The sequence below is a fragment of the Perca flavescens genome, chromosome 19 (genome assembly GCF_004354835.1).
Source record: "Perca flavescens isolate YP-PL-M2 chromosome 19, PFLA_1.0, whole genome shotgun sequence".
Classification (NCBI taxonomy): domain Eukaryota; kingdom Metazoa; phylum Chordata; class Actinopteri; order Perciformes; family Percidae; genus Perca; species Perca flavescens.
Genome location: NC_041349.1, coordinates 31,358,621 through 31,376,707, shown reverse-complemented (window position 1 = coordinate 31,376,707; position 18,087 = coordinate 31,358,621). Strand labels below are relative to the sequence as shown.

Sequence of the window (18,087 nt, the reverse complement as noted above, 5' to 3'; positions counted from 1 at the left end):
CAACCAGTCAAGAATTTACATGACAAGGGAAAGGCAAAGGAATGGTTCCTTGGTCATGCCTGTGAGGGTTTTCACATGCAATTATCAGCAGTGGCAGATACATCAATCTCATGCAGTATGCTCATGTTATACCATGGACCTCCAGCCATTTTCTCAATCCATACCACAACACATCACTGTGTGATTTATGTGTTTCATAGTGGAGCCGAGCATTGGAGAATGAAAACAAAAAGAAAGAAATCTGAGACTGTCAACAAGTGACCTCCTGCAATATACTGTATTGGTCCGAATATAAGAGGACCCTCATTATAAGACGATCCCGATTTTGTAGCTGGATATATCATTTGTTGCGTCTAAATATGAATGTGGATAACATTAGTGATAGTGAGATGCTTGCTACAGTTTCTAGTGATGAATCAGCAAAAACACGTTTTATTTCTCTGAGTCACGGCTTTGTTCTAACAACGCTGGGTGCTCCCTCTCTTCAGTCAGTCTCTATCTCTCTCCACCATATAACCTTACCGTGCTTTGAGGCTCCATCTAAAACTATTTCGACCAGCTGTTTGAAACATAAAAATAAAATTGATAATGGTTCATTTCATTTCTATAGTTTATAACTGACTTTACCAGCTGACTTCTCTATTGGCTGTTGAAACAGGAGATTTCTTCTACTTTCTAAAACCAGCCTCTGCGACTTGAACAGCTGAAAGTCTAGACCCCGATTATTAGACGACCCCATTTTTTTCAGACGTATTTCCAGGAGAAAACAAAACGTCTTATATATGGAAGTAGCAGTGTTGGGGAGTAATTAGTTACATATATCAGTGTTACGTGATTTATTTACAAAATAAAGTAACTGTTATAGCCAAGAAAAGGTTACTGGGAGCCGGGTACAGAGCACTGTGAGCTGTTGGTCGTTTCATAGGTCATTGCTAGTTGAGTTTAGCTGGCAAAAGGTGACTTTGAGCCAAGTACAGGGGCCGGGTCTAGGATGGCTTTAATTTTACCCATCATCCTCTTTGCCACTGAACCCAGACTGAGAGTCTTATTGGTTTGGTAGGCTTACTTACCTTTCAGTAAAAGTTCCACCGTCGTCCTAACTCGAAGATAATAAACCCCTGCTCTTATTTTTCACCATTGTTGTTCTTGATCCAAAGGATTTTCTGTATTTTCAACCGCAGAGTAACATCACGTTTACACCGGCACGCACATGCCCAGTCTATGGTGAATGGTCATGTGACATGCATTGTCAGACGTGTTAATATGGACGAAGATTAGTTCTGCTACTGGAGCTAAAACTGTTCCGTCTAGACGGAGATCGTTTTTGTCTCAAAGCGCCACTTAAAAATGAAAACGTAGCAGTGTGACTATGGTTAACTACTCCTCAGATCTCTGCAGGGTAAATCCAGACAGCTAGCTAGACTATCTGTCCAATCTGAGTTTTCTGTTGCACGACTAAAACAACTTTTGAACGTTGTTCCAAAACCAGTTTCTTCCCGAGGCTATTTTGCAGAGGCACCGTTAGCAAGACGATTGTGATTGGTTTAAATAAATGCCAATAAACCAGAGCACGTTTTTCTCCCATCCAGGAATGCTGTGTGGACTAGCCAGTTCCTCCTCCACAGCGCAGTGGATGTAGAGCTGGCAAAACGAGACTAGTTTGCAAATATTTGGTCCTTAACTACAGTATTAGACAAATTCAAAATTTTAACTCATGATGATGGTAGAGTTATTACAACGTGTACCAAATTGTATGGTAATCTGTCTGATAGTGGAGACATTTCCCTCAAAACAACAAATGTGACCCATATGGTGACACTAGTCAGGGGATCACCAAAGGCAGTATGATTAATTGTCTGGGAACTGTGAATGTCTGCTCCAAATCATCTGGCAGATGTTGAGATATTTCACTGGATAAGTTTGACCTGCTGGTGGCGCTAAATGAAAGTCAGTGAATCTGGGAAGTCATTAGGATCATCCCATCACACCATGAATGCTTGCTCGTGGGAAATTGTTGGGCCTTTGTAAATTATAGAGTGTGGTCTATTTTTATTTATTTTTTTGTATGTATGTATATATATATATAGCCAATAATGTGAACTTGATACAATATAGGGGGGCCATGTATGGATGCAAGATCTGTAGTGTTTGTACAGTGTAGGCAGAACAGGCAGGTCAGTCAGTCAGTTAACTTTAAAGACCGCTGAAAAAATGCTTTTTTTTTTTTTTTTTTTCCTTTAGAAATGTTTTGGTCTTCTATTCGATATGACAGCTGAAGACAGGAAAGGGCTAAGAGAGGGGGACGACATGCAGCAAAGGACTGCAAGTCGGAATCGAACTTGGCCGGCTACGGTAAGGACAGAGTCTTAGAAAACAGGGCTATCGCTCAACCAGGTGTGCAACCAGGGCACCCCTAAACTTAACTATCATGTCACCGGCCATCAGGTGACCAGCCATCGGTTGCTTAATTTTGTAGGACAAGTTTTCGTACAATATCATGAGAATGCATTGTTTGAATTCCCCCATAATAATCCACTCTGACAATTCCAGGTCCTTCTGAACATGCTTGAAACCTGCTTGACACCGACTGCTACTATTATTATTATTATTATTATTATTATTATTATTATTAGTCATATTTCTAGTATGATTACTGATATTATTGCTTCCAATAATATTCTATTATATTTACTTATGCTATTTCTGTGTTCTCTGCGCCTGTTGCTCATGGGGGAATGTTGGGTCTCTATGATATAAAGAGTATGGTCTAGACCTGCTCTATATGAAAAGTGTCTTATTATAACTTCTGTTATAATTGATGCTATTTGAATACAATGAACTTGACTTGACAAGCACACACATGCAACACACACTCACACCACTGTTTTTAAAACGGTGCCACACAATGCAGTAAAATATACTGAGCCAACTCAGGCCAACATTCGAAAACTCCTCTGTTATGTTGGTATGGTTGAGCGTTCAAGACCAGCACTCTCATTTATTGGACATCCTACAGGAAAGCTCCTTTTCTGAAAGGACAGGTTACAGCAAAATCCAAAGAGCTGTGGTTCCTGCCTGAGAAACAACAGACATCTGACACTGACACCTATATACATACAGTTGTCCATCTGGCAGATAAGGCCAGTAAAAGGCCGGTAAAAGTCCTTAATCTCAGAGTAAATGTTTAGTAAGGAAAGAGAGAGAAGGATGGAGGGATATAAAAGAAAGGGAGACAGCAGGTCTGGCATCTCTGAGGTCATGATAGGGACAAACACACACACACAGACACACAGACACACATGCAGTGACGCCGGCAATATTCTATTACAAAAACTGCCCGAACACTAGTAGGTTAGGGTTAGGTTTCCACCCACACACATACACAGTCCACTAATCGAGCAAGCAAAAGAGAGGGAGAGATGTTTTTTGCACTAACGTTAACCTATACAACACCACCATGAAACTCTGATTAGCCTACCGCACACATTTTTTAAATACCAGCCAACAGGCCGGGCTTACACAATCGCCATTGCAGCTCTCATAAAGTAGCTAATATTTGCAGAAGAGTCATGCAGAAGGCCAAACACAACCACACACAGAAACATCTACATTCACCTTCATAACCTGGTCATTAGGGGTGGGGGAAAAAATCGATACAGCATAGTATCGCGATATTTCTCGTGGCAATACTGTATCGATACACAGGCGCCAAGTATCGATCTTTTATTATTTAAATTGCACATCAGAATTTAACTTTTTGGTAGTATAATAATGAAATCAATTGCTTATTCAGTCCACCAGATGGCGCTGTTTGTTTTCTGGTGAGGTCAGCGGGGTGACTGTCAGCGTGCAGGAGGATGTAGATAAAATAAACATGGCAGCGTCAGAGAAAGAAATCAGAAATGCACCATCTGCGTTTAAATCAAGTGTTTGGACTTTTTTCGGATTTTTTAACAAGGAGGGGACAACTGAGATGGACATGAGACATGGGATTTGCAAGGAGTGTCGTATGCAAATAAAATACTCAGGGAATACCACAAACATGAGGGCTCATCTCACACGCCACCATCCAGAGTTAGCGTTAGCCGAGGACGGTAAAGCTAATGCTAAACCAGCTCCGCCGAAAAACCAACCAACACTGGACACACTTAGCTTGACAAAGCTACCTCCCAATTCAGAGCGAGCTAAGAAAATAACTCAAGCCATCGCCTACTTCATGTGCAAAGACCTGCGTCCATACAACGTTGTGGAAAATGAAGGATTTTGTCACTTGCTAAAAACACCGAACCGAGGTACGTGACTCCGTCGCGCCGCTTTTGTACTCATTTTAATTGTAAAAAATACCTGTAGTAGCACAGCAGTGCATACCTGTTGGTATTACAGTCTAGTCCACCTTAATTAAAAATGCAAACAGTTCAGTTTGCCAGGTGTATACAACATTTATAACATATTCATTAAAGTGCTGGTTAGTTAGTCAGCTTGACAGTCACATTTTACAGCAATAAAATTCATGTGAGATGAACAAACAGATGTTGACAAAGTTTTCCTTTGGGGACATAATAATGAAGTTGGAAAAAAGGTAATAAATTGCAATATATTGCAGAATATCGCAATATGTTTAAAATCGCAATAATATCGTATCGTGACCTAAGTATCGTGATAATATCGTATCGTGGTACCTCTGGTGATTCCCACCCCTACTGGTCATAATAAAAACCAGAGAACGTTAAACAGCAATGCATGCTAATGAACTTCCCCATCCAGTTACCCCACACCTAAACATTTATACTGAATGGTGAAGTGGCTATGTAGTTGATACTTTGTGAAACAATATTTAGAATAACTTGACACATGTCAGTACAGTTAGCCATCAGCCCAGTGAAATGCATTATACAACTGAAACCCTGTTGTTGGGATTGGTGGGGAGGTTGGAAGTGATCTGAAATGTTTCTTGGAAAATATGACTAATGGGAGAGAAGTAAGGCATCCTGCATGTTTGGATCTTTACTGGATAAAAGATTGATAAAGTTAAATTCCTGAATTTTAAAATGATTTTAACTACATAGCATGTCTACCCAGCACCCACACATCAGCTGCTAAATGGGCAATTATGTGCCTTAAAGTATATACAGTAACATAACATTTACTAAAAGTATTGGGAGTAACTTGAGCGTCACAACACCAGACCAGTCACATGCATAATTTTTTGATAAAAGGCTCATGGTCGTGGGTCTCTACTTGAGAGCAGCCGAAAACCCTAGTCGTCCCAGTCCAAACCCTCGCGGTAAGCCTCAGTTGGTGTGCCTCTTTCCAAATCCAAGGCCACACCCATTCTTTATAAGATCATTAGTCATCCATAACATTTTTAAAACGCTGTTTAATAATAGCATATTCAAATATTGAACACCATCATTGTTGGGTCTTTGGACCCACCAATGTATGACCAAGAAAGGTCGAATGCATGTCTTTTTGCCGATGTCCATTTCCTTCCTCTTTCTTTGTGTTGGAATATTAAACTCCAGTGGATTAATTTGAGGACTATTGTTAACTGCTCCTCAGATCTCTGCAGGGTAAATTGAGACAGCTAGCTAGACTATCTGTCCAATCTGAGTTTTCTGTTGCATGATTAAAACTACTTTTGAACGTACATGTTCCACCAAAACAAGTTCCTTCCTGAGACTATTTGGCAGCGGCTCCGGGCTGAGCTTAGCGCCGCCCATTATGATTGTGATTGGTTTAAAGAAATGCCAATAAACCAGAGCACATTTTTCTCCCATCCCAGAATGCTATGTGGACTATAGTCAGACATTCCTCCGCAGACTGACTAATTAAAAAATTAGTCAGTGAAAAAACAGATTTTTGAGTTTTTCCAAGAATGGGAAACAACCAACAACCAGGGCATAAAGCCTGCATAAAACCTAATTTGCCACAAAATAGCGGCTACTGAAAATGCTGAATGGCTAGTAGCTTTGGAAAACCACTAGCCACAGTGTGAGCAAACATTTTAATGTCAAGCCCTGCCAACAACTAAAAGCATTTGACAAAATAACCCTTTAACAGAAATGAGAAGACTGAAACATGGTGCAGTTGTCATAATTTGCTGATGTAGTCTGTGAGATGTGGTTGAAAGCTCATGGGAGAAGGTACTAAATTAACCTTGAACAAGAGCTACATGTCATTAAAAACCGGAGGTGTTAGCATGGGGTGTCAAGGTGTCGTCTGAACCTGCAAAAGCTGCATTTCAGTCAAAGACACTTTCTTCAGACAATTTATAGCAAATGGTTTTACAGATTTGGTGGGAAAGACTGTGCTCTGTGGGGAAGATCTCAAAGAATCCAAGCAGCATCGATGATTCGGCTGGGAGATCCTCGGAAAACCAACCAGTTCTCTCTCCCAACTCATAAAATACTGACACAGTGTCACTCAGTGTCAGATACTGGCGCAAAAATCCCCCTTTAGCAGGCAGAGCAGCAGCTCGACCACTGCACTGTAAGATGATGTAGTATGTAGATAGACCACAGTAGAGAGTAGTATGTAGATAGACAACAGTAGAGAGTAGTATGTAGATAGACAACGGTAGAGAGCAGTATGTAGAGAGACAACAGTAGAGAGTAGTATGTAGAGAGACAACAGTAGAGAGTAGTATGTAGAGAGACAACAGTAGAGAGTAGTATGTAGAGAGACAACGGTAGAGAGTAGTATGTAGAGAGACAACGGTAGAGAGTAGTATGTAGATAGACAACGGTAGAGAGTAGTATGTAGATAGACAACGGTAGAGAGCAGTATGTAGAGAGACAACGGTAGAGAGCAGTATGTAGAGAGACAACAGTAGAGAGTAGTATGTAGATAGACAACGGTAGAGAGCAGTATGTAGAGAGACAACAGTAGAGAGTAGTATGTAGAGAGACAACGGTAGAGAGTAGTATGTAGAGAGACATCAGTAGAGAGTAGTATGTAGAGAGACAACAGTAGAGAGTAGTATGTAGAGAGACAACGGTAGAGAGTAGTATGTAGAGAGACAACAGTAGAGAGTAGTATGTAGAGAGACAACAGTAGAGAGTAGTATGTAGAGAGACAACGGTAGAGAGTAGTATGTAGAGAGACAACGGTAGAGAGTAGTATGTAGAGAGACAACGGTAGAGAGTAGTATGTAGAGAGACAACGGTAGAGAGTAGTATGTAGAGAGACAACGGTAGAGAGTAGTATGTAGAGAGACAACGGTAGAGAGTAGTATGTAGAGAGACAACAGTAGAGAGTAGTATGTAGAGAGACAACGGTAGAGAATAGTATGTAGAGAGACAACAGTAGAGAGTAGTATGTAGAGAGACAACAGTAGAGAGTAGTATGTAGAGAGACAACAGTAGAGAGTAGTATGTAGAGAGACAACGGTAGAGAGTAGTATGTAGAGAGACAACAGTAGAGCTAACATTTCACTAAAATAGCTGCTCACTCGCTCTAGTAGGTACCTAATTTAAGACAGATTATGAATAAACCTCCTATACCCACCCAGAAAATGCAGAAAGTCAAAATCTGCTGCCCCACCAAAAGCCTAATCTGATGTTTTGCTCATGTGGCCTGTTTTAGCATGGGAAAACAGAGAGCTTTGAAAACCAGAAGGAGCTGTATCATTGATCATAACCAACATAAGCTAGAAACAGCTAGGGTGCTCCCTGAGACACACTGTTACAATATACTTTAGTCTTGAAATGCTTACTGACAGAAACATGTTTATTCGCTGTGGTATTTCAATGCTTTCTGTCTACATGTGTACTGCATGTGTATTGGTACATACTTTTTAGATATTTCATAATGTTTGGATCAAAATACTGGCTCAATATAAACTGTGGATTGGAGTTGCTTTGCAGGCACAAGTTTTTCCACCTATAGAGACGTGGGAATACTGTAATCAAGCTCGTCTATCAATCTCCCTCAGTGTATGACAGTTAATTTGCTTCCTTTTCCTCTGGCGCTTGTTTTCCGTGTGCAAGTGTGAAGCGTGTCAGTGTGTTTTTCAGGCACTGGACACCCCTGAGAGGACAAGCCAAAACAAATGTTAAAGCCCACAGAGGACTCTAATAGTGTTCTTTATGTGTGTGTGTGTTTGGTGTGTGTGTGTGTGTGTGTGTGTGTGTGTGTGTGTGTGTGTGTGTGTGTGTGTGTGTGTGTGTGTGTGTGTGATTCAGTAAAGTGAAAGAGACCGCATTTGCATTAAAACCTGGCGTGCTACTGTTCTATCTGCTCTGTATATGAAACGTCTTGACTTGCAGAACAGAAACTCTACTTGCTGTCAGAAGTCTGTCTGACATAACTCATTATGCTCTTGAAAGCGGCTATTCATTTAAAGTTTAGTCAAACTTCATTTCAGTGAATTTCAAGGGAAACAAAAAAGCCTCGTACCCATCCGCTCTAAAGCTTTTTGAGCAGATGCTTATTTGAACATGATGATGGTTACCTCGGTAACAACGGCTTCATGTCTTTTCAAATGTTTTACTGTAAAGCACATAAAAAGGTAAGAAAATAAGTCAAAAGATGATCAAATGTATTGGACTGGACAGTGTTAAGGAAAAACACAGGGCACACAACTCTTCTCAAATGTGTGAAGAATGTTCGGGAGACCTTGAGGAGCATTTAATGAACACTCAATCGAGGAAAGAATTTAGGCAGGCAGCGCCTGGGTAGCTCACCTGGTAGAGCATGCGCCCATATATAGAGGTTTACTCCTCGACACAGCGGCTGTGGATTCGACCTGTGGCTGCATGTCATTTCCCCCTCTCTCTCCCCTTTTATGTCTCCATCTGTCCTATAAAAATAAAGGCCTCAAATGCCTTTATTGCCTTTGTTGGTTTGATTGGTTAGGTTTAGGCACTGGTTAGGGTAAGAATACCAGGGTTGGCCACTCGAGGCAGAGTAGGGCGGAACATGTCTTCCCCATCAAATTTGCTCGGCATTAGCCGTTAACAGAGCTTTTGATGTCGGCTAGATGGATCGGACTAAACACAGCAGAGACCGGTTTTTCGACTGAGAATACACTACCGAGAGGGTTTTCCTTCCAGGTTTGGCTCTTAGCAGCCCTGGGCTGAGTCAGCTAATTTAACAGCTGTACAGCTAACTGAATTTACTAGCTAACGGCAGCTAACTACAGTTAGCGGTTACTTTATTAAGCTGCTGTAAGATAGTTTTAGCAACAAGAAATGTTAGCCTAAAGCTAACGTTATCTGTTCAAAATTCATTGAATCACGTCGGTACTGCATTCCCTGTCGTCAAACTGGTCTTATAACTTTTAAGACATCTTAATGACAAGTCCAAATGGTTCCACTTTACTTAAGGTTATGGATATCATTCATGACATCGTCATATAGCTAAGCATTTGATGATGAAATCAAACTTCATGACAGGTCCAAATTGTTTGACTTTACTTGAGGTCAATGAAAAATATTCATAACACTATTATAATGCTCTATGACAGCCAATGTAAAAACCAACCTCTTAATGACATTTTAATGTAATGTTAACACATGAAGCTAAAGTGTTTATTAAAGTTTAATAATTGGGCCTGTCATGACATATTTATGGCAGGTTATGTTGTCTAGGTTAATGTCAAGTTGTCATGACAAAGACATCTCGGACAATGCTTACTTTGCATTAAAAGTGTCATAATTTACCGAATTACACTTAATGACAGTCATGAACACTAAAAATTAGAGGTCGACCGATTCATCGGTTTTGCCGATTAATCGGCACCGATAGTTGATTGGTGGAATTAACGTTATCGGCAAAAATCCATGCCGATAGTTTTTTCTGGTTGCGTCCGTTGCTGGAGCGGCTGAGAAGCGCACGCTGTCATTCATTCCACAGTACACAGAGCTGAGAAGGGTCTGCTGGCATCATGCATTACAATAGCTCCTCTAGAGGCGAAATAAAAACTATCACTGATGCCTCGTGTTGTTTATTTTCGACACGTGTTACTGCGCGCTGCACGGAGAGCACACGCTGTGTGGAGAAGGCTGACATCAGATGCGCGTTTAAAGCATCGACAGCAAAAAGGTTTGTTATATCATTATAAAGGTATTCATTTGTTGAATAGATGCTGCATTAGTAGAGAAAGAACAGCACAACAGTATGTTTGTTTGTTTGTTTGCTTTCGAGGCTGAGATGATGCTAAACATTAGCAGTAGGCTAACTAACCTCAAGCGGTTAAAACACTGACAAAAATGAACGCAAGTCCGACCCAAATCGTCCACGATCCGTCTAGTGGCTGCCGCCGGAGAATTGAGATGTGTAGAATCGACAGCGCATTCATTTTAAAATCCTCAGAGGAGGAGCATCAACAACTGCCCGAAAGAGACTGGAGAGAGAGAGCGTTATATGGTGGAGAGACATAGAGAGAGACTGAAGTGAGGGAGCGTTATATGGTGGAGAGACATAGAGAGAGACAGAAGTGAGGGAGCGTTATATGGTGGAGCGAGATAGAGAGAGACTGGAGAGAGAGAGCGTTATATGGTGGAGAGACATAGAGAGAGACTGAAGAGAGGGAGCGCCGGCGCTAGAACAAAGCCGTGAATCAGAGAAATAAAACGTGTTTTCGCCGATTCATCTCTAGAAATGTGACTGTAGCAAACATGTCACTATCATTAACGTTATCCACATTTATATTTACACGCAACAAATGATATATCCAGCTTCAAAAAAGTCTAAAAGTCGGAAGTTAGAATGAATGCATTGTGCAAAGAGTGGTTGCTATGGAGACAATACACAGTTTTGAGTTCCATTGCTCTGATTGGTTGTAGGTCTATCCAATGAATGCAGAAGCATTATGACAGCCCAATGGATCGGTTTCAGACTCACATTCTGACTAGAATCTGAGTAGGACCACGTCAAGCTAGGTCTACAGAGAAGAATGGCGTCACTGTTTTGAGATTTGGCATACATTTGGGCCTTTTTTGAAGAAATGTAAATAGTTTGTCCTTTATATGAATTATAATGCTCATTATGTTTATTTTTGCACTGGATGACTCCAAATATGTAGGAGAACTGTTTTAGACAACACACATGCTTGTGTAGCATTGACGTGGGTGTAATATCAATAAATATGACATTATTATTTTGATTATTGGCAAAAGTGTCTGGACTTTTTTTGAAAAAATGTATGTATTTTGTCAACTGTTTTATCCAGTATCAATTCTAAATACTATCGGTCGATTAATCGGTAATCGGCAAATACGGCCAAACCTAACTATCGGTATCGGTAAAATCCACTATCGGTCGACCTCTATTCAAAATGACTACTTTATGTTCATGACAGATGTCATGTCATAATAATGACAGTGTCATGTCACTCTTATGAACACCCCATTTAAATAAAGTGTTGCCCAATATACTTTAGTCTTGAAATGCTTACTGACAGAAAAATGTTTACTCGCTGTGGTATTTCAATGCTTTCTGTCTACATGTGTACTCAAGTTCAAGTTCAAGTTCCACTTTATTTATCCTTAGAAAAGGAAATTTGATTTGCAGCAGGATATTCAAAAACACACACATACATGTGTAAGCAACATTATAAACACAGCACAGGACACACATCAACACCTTCAATAGAGACACCTTCCCCAAAACCAGTGACAAGATCCAATTGGACAGTACACAGGTCAATATGTCATAATGAACAGTAATGAAAATAAGATAATAAATAAGAACATTTCTATATAAAAAATTCAATGATGTCATTCAAGTGAATTCAGGTTCCTAATAGCCACAGGAATAAAAGAATTCCTGGCTCGTTTAGTTCTTAACATAGGCAGCCTAAAACGGCGACCTGAGGGGAGCAAATTAAACTCCCCAAAGAGTGGGTGATCAGGGCATTTTAAAATGTGGTTAGCCTTACCCCTGACCCGTCTATCATATATGTGTTGCAGCTGTGATAACTGTACCCCAACCACCTTAGACGCTACATTTACCAGCTTTGTTAGCTTACGCTTATTGGTCATCGGAAGACCACTGTACCACACCACGATACAAAATGTCAAGACTGATTCAATAAAACACTGGTAAAACAAAGTCATCAGAGTCCTGCACACGCTAAATGATTTCTTCTTCCTCAAGAAGAAAAGTCTTTGTTGGGCCTTTTTACAGGCTGCATCTGTGTTGCTCTCAAAGGATAATTTACTGTCAATGATGGTTCCTAAATATTTATATTTGTCTACTGTCTCAACGTTCATGTTCTGGATAACAGTTTGTGAAACATTATGCTGTGATCTACAGAAATCAATAATCATATCCTTGGTCTTAGAAACGTTAATAGACAAATAGGAGTTTTCACACCACGCAATGAAACCATCAACTACAGGGCCATGCCCCACCTCATCATTATTCAAAAGGCTCACTATAACAGTGTCATCTGCCAATTTCACACAGTGCCTTTTCTCATACTTACTCCTACAGTCATTTGTGTATAAAATGAAAAGCAATGGAGAAAGAACACAGCCCTGAGGAGAGCCTGTGGAAGTAAGGACTTTTGAGGATAAAACACCATTGACCCTTACACACTGCGACCTGTTCAACAAAAAATCCAGTATCCAGCCATTTAAGTTAGGGTTCAAGTTAAAAATAGACTGAAGTTTCTCAGCCAACAAGTACGGCTGAATAGTATTGAATGCTGAAGAGAAGTCTATAAAAAGGAGCCTTGCATGAGTCTTTGAGGTTTCCAGATGTTGATAAAGGGAATTTAGCAATGTAAGTATTACATCCTCAACACCTCTGCTAGCCCTATAAGCAAACTGAAGAGGGTCTAGCTGTTCTTACACCTGCTTCAGTACCTCCTGCTTAACCAGCTTCTCAAAAGTCTTCATCACCAATGAGGTGAGAGCAACAGGCCGAAAGTCATTTAAGACCTTGGGATTCTTACACTTAGCCACAGGAATGATTGTAGAATGTTTCCAAATCTTTGGCACTGTTTGCGTCTGGAGTGATTGAGTAAAAATCACTTTAAAAATCTCACTTAACTGACCAGCACAAGACTTAAGGACTCGACCACTGATGTTGTCAGGGTCAGGACTTTTCCTAACCTTAGTTTGTTTAAATAATGTTTTCATCAATATCAAAATCAAAAACAGAGGAATCACTGACCAAATCCTCTCTCATGTGACCGCACTAAAATCATTATTAGAAAATCTCATATAAAAACTATTTAATTCATTTGCTAACTGCTCATCAGAATCAAAACCATTTAAGGAAACTGTACTAGTGCCTTTGCGTAGTCCTGTCATTATTTTCATACCATTCCACACAGATCTGAGATCAGACTCACTAAATTTGGACTCAATTTTTCTTTTATACTGAAGTTTAGCCTTTACTATTTCAACTCGAACAACATTCCTAATTTCAGCATATGCACTTTTGTCACCACTATTAAAAACAGTCCTCTTTTCCCTTAACATATGTTTCAGTTTTTTAGATATCCAGGGCTTGTTGTTAGGATAGGAAACAAAGGTCTTAGTTGGGATCACACTGTCCACACAGAAAGAGATGTAACTGCATACTGCATCAGTCAGTTCATCAATGCTGTTGGATGAATCTTGAAAAACGGACCAGTCAGTACAGTCAAAACAGCCCTGCAAGGCCAAAGTGCTCTCCTCATTCCACACCTGGACCACACACGCCTGCACTTTGCCTCTATGCAGCACAGGTCTGTATGTGGGGAGAAGATGCACCACATTATGGTCAGAAAATCCTGTAGGAGGACCTGCAACGGACTTATAGGCTCCGTTGATAGAGCCATAGCAGAGATCCAATATTCTGTTCCCCCGAGTGGGACAAGTGACGTACTGGGTGAAACTGCTCAGCGATTTTTTACAGCTGACATGATTAAAATCACCCAGGAAGAAGCACGGGGCATCGGGAGAGATTGATTGTAGTCTTTGAGCTACTGAAAAGATGACATCAGAAGCAGATTTTATATCTGCTCTGGGATGGATGTACACTACTGTTAAAAATATTTGGGGGAATTCCCTAGGCAGATAAAATGGTCTAACAGACACCGACAACAGCTCGATGTCCGGTAAACAAATCCGTTCGCGCACAGTAGCGCCGTTGCACCACTTTGGATTGATGTACAGGGGCAGACACCCCCGCCGTGGTGCTTCCCCGTCACCTCCGGGTCACAATCCAAGCGAATCGGAACCCCAAATCCATCAATGTCCACAGTAGAATCAAGGTCAGTGTCAGTCAGCCACGTCTCGGTGAAAGCCATCACACAAGTATCCCTAAACTCGCGCAAAAGGCCACACACGTTTGCAGTTCATCAGTTTTATTCCTTAAGGACTGAACATTAGCCAGCAGTATCGATGGTAAGGGAAGACGTTTCTTTTTCATTAATTTCCTTAAACGTTGCCGCACTCCGCCCCGTTTCCCTCTCTTCCTAATTTGTTTACCTGGTGTAGCCGAACACCTAGAACTTTGTATTAGAGCATTGTCACCGACTAAGAAGTCAAAACAGTCGGACACCCCACAACTTAATAGCCGAGTTGCATCTAGGTACTGCACGTGTATTGTTACATACTTTTTAGATAGTTCGTAATGTTTGGATCAAAATACTGGCTCAATATAAACTGTAGATTAGAGTTGCTGCGCAGGCACGGGTTTTTAGAGTCCTTGCACCTATAGAGACGTGGGAATACTGTAATCAAGCTCGTCTATCAATCTCCCTCAGTGTCTGACAGTTAATTTGCTTCCTTTTCCTCTGGCGCTTGTTTTCCGTGTGCAAGTGTGAAGCGTGTCAGTGTGTTTTTCAGGCACTGGACACCCCTGAGAGGACAAGCCAAAACAAATGTTAAAGCCCACAGAGGACTATCATAGTGTTCAGTATGTGTGTGTGTGTTTGGTGTGTGTGTGTGTGTGATTCAGTAAAGTGAAAGAGACCGCATTTACATTAAAACCTGGCGCGCTACTGTTCTATCTGCTCTGTATATGAAACGTCTTGATTTGCAGAACAGAAACTCTACGTTCCCACTTGCTGTCAGAAGAGTCAGAGGTCTGTCTGACATAACTCATTATGCATCATTATTTCAAGGGAAACAAAAAAGCCTCGTACTCATCCGCTCTAAAGCTTTTTGAGCAGATGCTTATTTGAACATGATGATGGTTACCTCGGTAACAACGGCTTCATGTCTTTTCCACTGTTTTACTGTAAAGCACATAAAAAGGTAAGAAAATAAGTCAAAAGATGATCAAATGTATTGGACTGGACAGTGTTAAGGAAAAACACAGGGCACACAACTCTTCTCAAATGTGTGAAGAATGTTCGGGAGACCTTGAGGAGCATTTAATGAACACTCAATCAAGGAAAGAATTTAGGCAGGCAGCGCCTGGGTAGCTCACCTGGTTTAGGAACCGGTATCAAAGTCACTGCATAGGTATCAATTTTTGAATGATACCCAGTCCCACACATGGGTATCTGTCTCAACTTACATAGCATGAGCTGGAAAATTCCACACCAGACAGGATCTTGTCATTTTCCTGTGGAATTGTGACAGATGTATTCATTGTGTTTAAACAAACTGCCTTTTATATAATATTTTCAGCACTCTTTTAACGTATTTTTGGCCAAGGTTGCCAGCCAGGTTGTCCTCACTGAAATGTCTTCACAGTTGAAAGTGTAATGTTGTTTTCTGCATATTCCGTTGTACAACAGTAAATATAGGGCTGGGTGGTAAATCAAATAAATAATGCTGATTATAAAAAAATGTGAATGTTTTTGCACAATATGTGAAATTTCTACAAATGCAAAAAAGGGTTATTTTCAGTCTAATTTGTTCAATAAAAGAATGTTGGAAATGATTTCCTTTATTTGTTTTAAATTCAACAAGCAGTTTGTTGTATTTTAGCAAAATACTGAAAGCAGAAGAACTGAGAACACTTTAATATTTGTTAATTTATCGCAGGTAATATCGTATATCGCATATTTTCCTCATATCGTGCAGCACTATTGTTATACTGTTACAATTTCATCTTCCTAACAATAATAGGGTACCGTTATATTACCCCATGTTATGTTTGACATCTAAACACTCAATGTCCCAATTGTTATTTTGCACTAGCTGTAGGTTATGGTTGTACATTATCACCTAATCATAATGCTTTCTACTAGTTTATGTTCCTTTCTTTTGTGTGCTGATTAACGTTACCAATGTTAGCCATGTATTGCTAAGCAAAATGCTCAAAGACCATTCGGCAAGAGACAACCTTGTAATAATAATTATATTATAACAGTAGTAGTGTTCTTCACTGATTGGCCACAGAAGCGAAACGTCATGTTCTGGAACAATATTTTGGTTTGTGTGGACTTTAACGCCAGAGTAACTAAGATGAACCTTACGTCTCTTTAGTATCAAACTAACTAGTTTCAACGAGGGCTGTCAAAATAAACAAGATAATAACGAGTTAACGCAATTTCCTTTCAACAGCAGTAATTTATTTGACGCACCGACATTCTGTGATTTGGGCCTCCCACCGATCTGGAGTCTGGGAAATCCAGAAGTGATGCAGCAATCAGTAATCCCAGTTACCTCGGGGTCAAAGCACATTATTTTGACCCACAGTGAGAACTTCTGTCGCATGCTTTGACTGTTATGAAGAAAGAGAGGTATTTAGCCGATGTGTGCACTGAGCACTTTCTGCAAGTAGCCAGTCAGTGGGATAACAAAGTCAGCCCACCGACCACAGATCAGAGCACGCAGCATGACTGCAGCGGCCAGGACTCTCCTGTTGGAGCAGGTGCCTTACGTTGCACATTGAGCAATCACAGTTTCTCTCACACTTTATTGTTTGTATGAATTTATTTTTTATTTTGATCCCACTTAGAAGGGGATGTTTTTGTGAGCCTTTATTTTCCAGCACGTGAGGTTAAACACAATGACATTGTTAGAATCCAGGACTTTTACATGTAGGAGTCCCTAATATTACAGTTTTTTCCAACTGCTTACACACAAAATCTTTTCACGTCACACGATTTTTGAAACTTCTCACTCAAAGTGCAAAACTACCCAGAAAATCTCCAAAACCATAAGCTATTTCTCAGCCTTTCACTCAGCTTTCAATTGCATAAAACACTTTTTTCAAAACATTACACACAATTCTCTACCTAAAACACAAAAATCTAACAGGAAGTGACTTGCTATCCATTTATAAACACAACCAATCAAAATGCTACACATATTTACCAGGGCACACACACACTCCTCAAATTTGCAAACACATTACAGTATGGCCTATACAAAGGTCAAAGGTCAGATTACCTGTTTTGAACAATGGATGCCAACAATAGACAGAGAGCAAGGGGAGTAGGAGGGAGAGACAGGGGATAACAATGAAGAGGAGGAGGAGGGAAGAAGAGGAAGAAGGAGAGCCTGATGAGATCAGGGAGAGAAGCCCATCTTGAGTAGCTTTAAGGTGGCGTCCATACTGCATGCAACTATCTAATGACTATTTCAGCATTACAAATCAATCAGACTTTGTTTTGCACAAAGTGCATACAATGCTTTTACTGTAACATTACATTGTTTTTTACAGGTGCACTTTTCAACCACTTTCAGCTGATTTACTTTCACTCAAGAACATTGTAAATGTAGATATAAACCTATGAAAGACAAAAGAGCTGTAGATTTAGAACAACAGTGTGTACATGGTATATCCATATATTTACTATTATGAAAAAAGTGTTTGCCATTTGATGCAAATGCTTCATTTTGAGATGTGTTTATGGTATTTTGAATGCAGTGTTTCATTTTGAAGGAGATGTGAGGCATTTAGCATTTTGTGTGTGCAGTTTTAGGAATTGTGTGTAGAGTTTTGAAAAAAGGAGACATAGTTTTGAAAACGTGTGTAAGCAGTTGGAAAAAACTGTAAATCCCAATCTTCCCAGTTACGCACTCACAGACTTTGAGGCGCATTCGCGGCAAGACTGTGAGGGTTCTGGACTGTCAAAAAATCAAGTGCATGAAAGCACTCTCGCAGACATTTTGAGCCCTTTCTGAACACTTTCCATTGATCCGCATTTCTGCAGTCTTTGGCTGAGACAAATTCCCATAATTCATA

The 18,087-nt window shown here is 40.3% G+C and overlaps 1 protein-coding gene across 1 annotated transcript in view; it reads right to left on the bottom strand.

The window, feature by feature from the left end:
• pde5ab (phosphodiesterase 5A, cGMP-specific, b) overlaps positions 1–18,087 on the bottom strand; it is a 100,164-nt gene that overhangs the window by 55,164 nt on the left and 26,913 nt on the right.